The 7,811-nt window shown below is 38.6% G+C and overlaps 1 long non-coding RNA gene across 1 annotated transcript; it reads left to right on the top strand.

Moving 5' to 3' along the window:
- Nucleotides 1-4,596: 4,596 nt before the first annotated feature.
- On the top strand, nt 4,597-6,346 carry LOC141614859 (uncharacterized). Its single transcript, XR_012529417.1, has 2 exons — nt 4,597-4,671; nt 6,081-6,346. It is a non-coding gene; the product is annotated as an uncharacterized LOC141614859 (long non-coding RNA).
- Nucleotides 6,347-7,811: the final 1,465 nt, after the last annotated feature.

The following is a 7,811-nucleotide window of genomic DNA, read 5'->3' as shown; positions in this document are numbered from 1 at the left end:
GGGATATCTACCACTTTCGCCATTTTAATACCATATTTTGAACTTCACGTTCTATGTTTGTGAGCAAGAAGGTTTGAAAAAGGACATCCGACATATCATATTGTTTTGGACCTGAAGTTTCAAAATATCTATTTTATAAAGATGAGAGATATGTCCATATTATAAATTTGACCTGAAGTTCAAAGTTTTAAAGGTGTGTAATAATTTAACACCGTCTTATCAGTACAATATTTTCATATTGTATAAGTGTAAGTGGCTAGAAGTCCACATTTATGACTATATGAACCGCTGTTCAATTTAAAGCGGTCTTTATGAAAGGCAAATTTATTTGCGAATTAATTCTTGTTCACCTGAAGTTGAACAGTATAATGAGATATGAAATTTGATTCATTCTTTGAAGTGAATGTGACATCTCATAAAGACTTTGTCTGTAGCAGAGATCGGGAATATGGCGTTATGATAAGCCTAAAAGCCTAATGTCGCGGCCTTATTGAGCCTAATTGTAATACTACGGATTTTCTTAAGTGACTACTCGACCGAGTAGAGCATACTCGGCCGAGTAGTTCTGTTGGTATGGTCTGTTTCGGTTCTGCCGAGGAATACTCGGCCGAGTATAGTGGATACTCGACCGAGTAGAGGATACTCGGCCGAGTATACACTTTACTCGACCGAGTATCCGGTCTGGCGAAGGGTTATTTTACCGGTTTGATTAGGGAATGTTTAGGGTTATATTATATTCAACGTCAGTTTCTAAAACATCATTTCCAACCCTAATCATTTTACGATCACTCTAATCACTCCCTAATCATCCCCTAGCATCGTTGTGTGTGCAATCTTCGTGGTTCTTGCGTATAATTTCTTATTCTACTGTTGGTAAGTTCTATTTCTATGTTATTTGTATCGTTTTGGGGTTACTGTATACATATATGGAATTGGGAATATGGGGGATTGTGCAATGTGTAATTGTGTTATGTGATTATTGTATAGGAGAAGACTTCGTAGAGGAGCCTTTCTGATTGTCCGAGTTTCGTTCTACTGTTGATTGCTAAGGTAGGGTTTTCCCTACTCAGTTTACTGTTCATTGTTTAAGACATGATTGTTTTATGATTATTGTTGTCTGCTGATCATCGGAGTATGGTCGTTGTTGTGACGGTGTTGGTGTGGAGGTGTTGTGACAGCCGTGGTGCTGTGTGATTGTGATTGTGGTGGAGTCACTTGCGGGAGTGGCTTCACACCCTAGTTCGCCCTCCGTGGAACCCGCCACGGGAGGGGATGTGCACATTAAGGGACAGGGATTGTTAGTCGCTCGTTGATGAGCTGGACTAGGTGGGATCGGCTGCGGTCACCCACTGGCGGCGAGGATTACCTGTTGCGATGGGTAATCTGGCAAGGCTACACACCCCGGTGTGTAGTCGGTTACTGTATGAGATCGGGAGACTGGGATTGGAGGATTATCAGCTGGTTACCGTGTTTGTTTGTCTTATATTGATTGAGTAATACTGACCTCGTTGTTTGTGGAATCTGTTGTGATCCATTCGGGGATGGTGAGCAGACTTGACAGGTATTGCTTGGTGAGCTTGGGGCAGTCGTTGGAGAGTTGTCATCACCAGTCGTAGCATCACCGTCCGAGTCTTAGTTTTGAATTCTTAGTTGTCAGACATTTGGTTTATTTTATTGTAACAGTTTGGGATTTGGTTGATGTAAACTTTTATACTTTACGGTACCTTAATAAATGTGCTCAGTTCAGACGCTTTTGATATGTACTAACCTCAGGCAACCGAGATGGTAACACACTTTCATGGTAGGGTGGTCCTGGTAAGGCACTTTGGTATGAGGGGGTGTTACAAAGTGGTATCAGAGCCGAAGATTTCGGGACCTAAACAAATGAATCTAATGAACTTAGGGAGTCTAAATAAAATGAACCCGGGGAGAGTTGTTTGGAGCTACCGCAAAGACTCGGGAGACGTCCCGGAGTCGCAATTTGGCCCTCATTAACTCGAGCCGGTCACATGGGGAAGTGTGTTGAGAGATGTGTCTTGCATGTGCATGTACGTGAAGATTAATGTTGATAATAATGGATGGTTGAAAATGTATATGTGGAATTCGTAAGTTTGGTGATTGGAGAAATAGTAGAGGGGACGGGTTTGTGAACTTTTGGTGTATCGGATTTAGCATGTGCATGATTTGTATGATTATATGTTTATAACGTGGCATTCAGTTCCTGTTGATACATGTTTGTTGGGGGAACAGAAAGCATGATAGGGGACTTTTACTGTTTTAACCCGTCTACAGTATGGCTCGGCCGAGCAGGGCAGGTACTCGACCGAGTAGGGAGTACTCGGCCGAGTAACCAAGCACTCGACCGAGTGTTGTTTGGCAGTGAGTAGCAATGGCTACTGTATGTATTTACTCGACCGAGTAAGTAGGTATACTCGACCGAGTAGAGACTACTCGGCTGAGTATTGTTTTTACTCAACCGAGTGTTGTTTCTGGGTATTTGACGTTAGCTACTGGAGTCGATTACTCGACCGAGTGTCTGGGATACTCGACCGAGTAGTCGTTACTCGACCGAGTATTGTAGTATACTCGGCCGAGTGTTCCTTTGGCGGAAGATCGTTACATTTTGGGCCGTAGACTTTTGTGCTTACGTTTCCTTGTTTCTTATCAGCTCAAAATGCCGCCCAAAAGGACCTCCGCACAGATTCAAGCTTCTGAGATGACTCTTGATAAGGTTGCTCGCATGATTGAGCAACAAGAGTGTAACACCCCGTATTTTATTAAGTTGGATAAAATTCTTTTAATTGCTATTTTGAATTTAATTACATCATTTAACGATTTATATATATATGCTTAGCTAATTAATTAATTTCATCATAATTCGATACGTTAATTTTAATAATCATTAATAAGTTTATTTAAAGTTAGTTCGAGTTTATTGAAATTAGTTCGAGTTTATTTATTTAATAATTTCCGTTTCTTTACGAGTCTTTATGAAAGTTGTTTTAAGTGAACCCGAGATGGATTTTGGGAACAAAACCGTCCAATTAGCTATTTTGAGCTTATTTCACTAAATTAGCAATTTTTATTAATATCCGTTAGTTTTGTAAAAATCGCTAATAATTCCGATTCAAGCTGATATTGTATTATTTACGTTAACTAGCTGAGTTTATTTTATTTTCACTCATTAAATTTATTTATTATTGATTCCGTTTTATTACTGAAACTTTTACTTAAACCGGTTAAATTTAACTCGAAACGGTTTTAATAACGATCGAAGTTTCTTAACGACGAAGAAACGTACGTATAATAAATAGCAGGCAGGCAAGCTGCTCCCTCATTTCTCACGCAGCATTCTTCTTCTCCCTTCCTTTTTCTTCTTTTCGTTCTGTTTTGATTTTTTTTTTTATTTTAAATTGATCCTGCCACTCCGTTTGTCATCCGTTATCAATGATTGTCGTTCCATATTGCTGCTCCCATCATTCCTGTCAATCCGTTGTAAGTAAAATTCATTTTCGTCATGTATTTTTACAAACCCATTTATATTTTCAGCTTTATTTATTATAAGACGGTTGTATGTACTAAAATAGACGGTCTTGTAGAAGATTTGTTAGTCATAAATGATTAGTTCAATCGGAAAAAGGTAACAATTATAGATTACTCGATATTACTTGTAAAATATGTTTATTTCGAATGCTGGTTAGTCTGTTTTATAATTAAGACGGTGTATAATTATATATAGGGATCCTTATGGATGTTAATTAGTCAGTTGTATAGTTGAGACGGTGTATACTGATATGTGGAGATGATTGAGACGGTGTATACTGACCTCTAGGGATCATTTGGGATGCTAGCTAGTAAGTGGTATATTTAAGACGGTGTATGCTGACATGTATGGATTATTTTGGGTGATAATTGGTATGTTTTATAGTTGAGACGGTGTATACTGACATGTAGGGTTTGTTTTGGACTAATTTGGACTCTGTGTTGGGGCGATTTCTGTAGTCTTTAGGGTCTGTTTTTGAGTTGCTTTATACTTGTGGATTTCCGCTCTAAAACCATTTTAAATGCTGACTTAGTTGGCTCAGCTAGGACTGTTTTTAGGCGCGAGAATGGAGTCTTAAGGGGACGATTGGTACTGTTTTGGGCGGGGGACGAGCCGTCATCGTGGGTTTTCACTTTGCATTTGAGGACTGGAGTTGGGGTCGAACTTAGGCATCTTTTGGGTTCTGTTTTGGACTGATTTTTGGGTCAGGTTATGAAGTAGGGTGAAGGGTGGCTATGGGTAGTCGGGTGGTGGTCGTGTCGGACTCTTTGTGGCTTGCTTTTAGGCGAGTCTGATGGCCTGGCAGTGGCCTGGCTGTAGCTTAGCAGTGGCCTGGCAGTGGCCTAGCTAAGTCACGAGTTTGAGGCCATGTGTAGTTGGTAGTTAGGCCGAGTTTGAGGTTGTCATAATAACTTTTGAGCCGTGTCCATAAATTGTTTTGACGCTAGTTTGGTTTATTTAAAATATAATTAAATTAATTTCCGTCTCATATTTTATATAAAGATAATTCGTTAATATCGTCCTTTCACATAATTATTTTAGGTGGCTCATAAGTGGTTGAAGAGGAAGAGTAATTTTGGGTTTTAGAAGCTTTCTCAAGTTATTACTTGTCTCTTTGCTAGCGTAAGGTAACTATTCCGAGTTACTCGACGAATTAATGTCACATTAGTAGTTGATGTTGTGCCTGTTGTTTGTTAAGTGTTTAGGTGATTGATAATGTGTTACTTTCGTTTTTTTCACATGATAGAAATTAGAAATATCATGAGAATTATATTGTGATAAATTTTATGGTTTGGGCCAAAGTAGGCAAAGACTCGAGTGGGCCGTTTGACCGAACGAGTTTGGTCAAACTAGGTTTAAACCAATCGACCTCGATTTGACCGATGACCCGTCGCGGGACTCGGGTCGAGGGTTTGTCTTTGAGGTAAGATTGGTTGTTATTGGAGGTTTTATGTTATGCCTTGATATTTGTAATTATCATTTCACATGTTGGTTGTTGGATGCTTTGGATGCCTTATGCTTGAGTCTTGTTTGCCTTTAGCCATTGTAGTTTATTCTCATGGACTATGATATTGATGGTTAGCTATAATTTGGTTATTGATGACATTGAGGATATGGTTGGATTGTCTGCTGAATAGACATTTATATAGCCTTTCACATGATAGAATGTTAGCATTTATGTTGGTAAGTTGGACTCTTTGCCCTCTTATGGTTAATTGGGTATCCTACTTGTCTTGTGTGGTGTGGGCTAAAGTATTCAAGCTGGACTAGCTGGGACTAGGTCCTAGGTGAGTATTTCGGCCTTCATCATAGATAGGTCATTATAGTCTTTGACGAGTGTATGTTCACTGCTCAATAGCCTTTGTGTTCTGACTTGGTGGGTTTATATCCAAGTTGGGGCATGACCTCGTTACTTATTTTGAGAGTAAGTGGTCGGCTTAAGTACTAGCCAACCCTTTGGTGGACTCCTTAGGGTACTCACATGGTTTTATAAAATTGTGGGTCTTGGGTGCGGTGGTGTGTATCCGCATGTCTAGGTCTGCGCAGATTTTAGGCTAGGGTTGTGTTGTGTCTTGGCCATGTTTTGATAGAACCGCCGAGCCAAGAGTACCGGTTCGATTACCTTCCCTACCTCGTGGTATAGACTCGAGGATTCTGAGTGACTATTGACCGTACTAAGAACTTATGCCTGTCTTTGATATATTGCCCTTTCTGTTTGATGATTCTATGAATCATAGAAGGTGAGATGCAAGCCGGCTATGGTTGATAGAGTTTGGATTCCTGGATGTTATGTGATTCACATGATAGTGTAGTATGAGTCGGTCTAGTATTCACATGCTAGGACTATGTGGTGTTATATTGTTGTTCACATGATAAGCACGATTGTCTAGCATCTATATGCTAAGGCATTGTGTGATTCGTATTCATATTCTTATGTATACATGTTATATTAATTATGACATTTCGTGGCTGGGAGAACTCGGAGTTACTCCCCACTGACTGTGGCTTTCGTATTTGTATAAAATGCGAATGACAGGTAGGTGATGCATATATTGGGTACATGGACGAGCTAGCGAGCAAAGTAACCTTGGAACCTAGATTGGCTTTATTTTATTGTGACCCTTAAATACTTTTTATGTTACATACATTTTAGGGACATATGTCTCCCTCTTTACATTTGGTTGTATAATTTGCTATTCGCGACTTTAGCGATGGTTATGTTATGACTCTTCTAGTTAGACCTTGTATGTTTGACACCTTCCAATTTGGATATCTTTATAACAGGTTCAGGTTTTAAAATTACAGGTTTTTACTCAATTGAACCTATTACAAACATATCCATGCAGTTTTATTCTAGAATTACGTGTTTACTTTGCCGCGATAGGCTAGGGTATCACAGTTGGTATCAGAGCATATTTGCTCCCGACGCACGTTTGTGCACCCCAATATAAATAACTTGACCTTAAAATAATAAACTTGAGAGATGGGTAAGATGGGTAGATTTAGGATCTTATGTTGTAGTCTCTTTGTGTTTGCTCTTTGTTATGTACTAACCTGTTTGTTGATTGTCATTTAATAATTGTTGCGTTCTTGGATCAATGACCGTGAGCTTATCTATAGCTAATGGAGTTATTACCCTTATTATAAAGAAATTTTTGAACTAAAGGTTTTGAAAATATTTTAATGTTTTTCACTGGTTTTAACGTCAATTAGTGTTAAAGCTTGTTATTGGAGACGTCTGATAATTAGTTTTATCATTTGTTGGTGTAAAAATGTATTTTTATGTCTTTGAATTGGAATATTGATATTCTTGAGTGATCGCCAAGAGTATCTCCGTTCCATTGAAAGGACACTTATATTTTAAGAAGATCAAGTTTTAGTGCCTATTGCTGAGGATTGAAGATTTGTTCAACCTTTGAAGAATGCTTCTACTTCCTTGAAGATGTTTCTCGTTCTTTTTGTATCTCGCCTTATTCTTAATCTCATGGTGCTTATCCTCCTTCTTAACTCCCTTCTGTTTTACTTTAAAAGCTAAGCTTGTACTCCTAACTTGTCTTTTGTTCCTTGCTTATCCTCCCTTAACGCCATATGATAGTACTCTTTTTTGTGAGGAATGTTGACCTGGGTTGGAAAATTCGACTTTTGAGGAGATTGTTTGTGTCTGACCCTTAACCCTGGCTTTGAGAAGTCGTGATGTTAGAAAGACTTAGGTAATGTGATGAGACATACTTAATGATTCTTATACCTAGTTCCTTAACAAAGCGAGTATAATCAATTGGTGGATTCTTTGTGTTAGGAATGAGTTGCCTATGTTACTAAAGTTATAGAACTTAGCTTTGTTGTTTATGTTTGGGATTTGAAAGCTTAGTAGGTTGAGCGTCGTCGCCTTAGGAGTAAACATGAGATAAGTTTAGAATTTGAATTTGGAAGAAAACCCATTTTTAGATGTTAACAATCCCGTATAGTTTGGGAATGTGATTTGGTGTTAGTTGTTCCTTGAGAACTTTGTTGAGAAGTCTTTATCAATTCATTCTTTGGTTTTTAAAACATTGAGGTTGTGTCGAGTGCTTGAGATAAAGAGATGCTTTTATATTTGAGTGGTAGATTTGCTTCAGGGGAATCCTAATATGTGATAAGATAGGTGGAAGAAGTATCTAACCGATTTATTACCCATTAAGCGAGCGTTTATTTTACCTTGACCCTTGTTTTGGGATTTGGTCGTTTTGTCATGAAGGTACAATACCCTAATAGACGTGACCTTGTTAGA

Source organism: Silene latifolia, chromosome 11 (assembly GCF_048544455.1).
Source record: "Silene latifolia isolate original U9 population chromosome 11, ASM4854445v1, whole genome shotgun sequence".
Lineage (NCBI taxonomy): Eukaryota > Viridiplantae > Streptophyta > Magnoliopsida > Caryophyllales > Caryophyllaceae > Silene > Silene latifolia.
Note: the sequence above shows the minus strand (reverse complement) of the source record. Positions and strands in the feature narration are given on the sequence as shown.